This window comes from Echinops telfairi, unplaced genomic scaffold, assembly GCF_000313985.2.
Source record: "Echinops telfairi isolate 266 unplaced genomic scaffold, ASM31398v2 ScPeMD7_1;HRSCAF=3_0, whole genome shotgun sequence".
Taxonomy (NCBI): Eukaryota; Metazoa; Chordata; class Mammalia; order Afrosoricida; family Tenrecidae; genus Echinops; species Echinops telfairi.
The window spans coordinates 86,108,187-86,109,161 of record NW_022103896.1 but is presented as its reverse complement, the minus strand read 5'-3'; positions in this window follow the sequence as shown (position 1 = coordinate 86,109,161).

Here is a 975-nt window from a genome sequence, read left to right as displayed (position 1 = left end):
CCCTTGATAATTTATAAATTATTATTATTTTGTCATATCTTACACTGTCCAATGTCTCCCTTCACCCACTTTTCTGTTGTGGGGGTCAATGTCTCCCAGAGAGGAGGTTGTATGTAGATCCTTGTAATTGGTTCCCGCTTTTTACCCCACTTTTCCTCCCCCCTTCAGGTAGCACCACTCTCACCACTGGTCCTGAAAGGGTCATCTGTCCTGGATTCCCTGTGTTTCCACTTCCTACCTGTACCAAAGTACATCGTTGAAAAGCAAGGATGTTACTTTGAGGACTAGGATGCACCTAACTCAAGGCTTGGTGTTTCAATTGTTTCAAATGCTTATGAAAGTTAAACATTGAATAAGGAAAACCAAAGAAGAATTGATACATTTAAAGTATGGTGCTGGTGGAGAATACTGAAGGTACAATGTACTGCCAAAAGAACAAACAAATATGTCTTGAAAGATATACAGTTAGAATGTTCCACAAAAGTAAGGATGCCAAGACTTCATCTCATGTACTTTGGGTATGGATGACCAGTCCCTGGAAAAGGACATCAAACTTGATAAAGTAGCGGAGCAGTGGAAAGAAGGAAGACCATCAAGACAGTGGTTTGCCATGGTGGCTGCAATATTGGGCTCAAACATAATAACAATTATAGGGGATGATGCAGGATCTAGCAATGTTTAATCCTGTTGTATGGAGTGAAGCTATGGGTCAGTGTTGAATTGATGGCATCTTACAACAACGTTAATGAGATACAATCTACAAGATTAGGTTGTACTTTGAGTCCATTTCTTTTGCAATGTAAAATAAATTTTTAAAAGGAGCAGAGATTTAGGGACCTAACTACCATCAAGGAAGAAGAGCCAAGGGTAGAGTATGTCCAGAGGACCGGAGGACACTCTATTAAGAATCTCCTTAAAACAGGCAAAGATTGATGGCAAGACCTATGGGCACCCACCCCCAGCTTTAGTGAATTT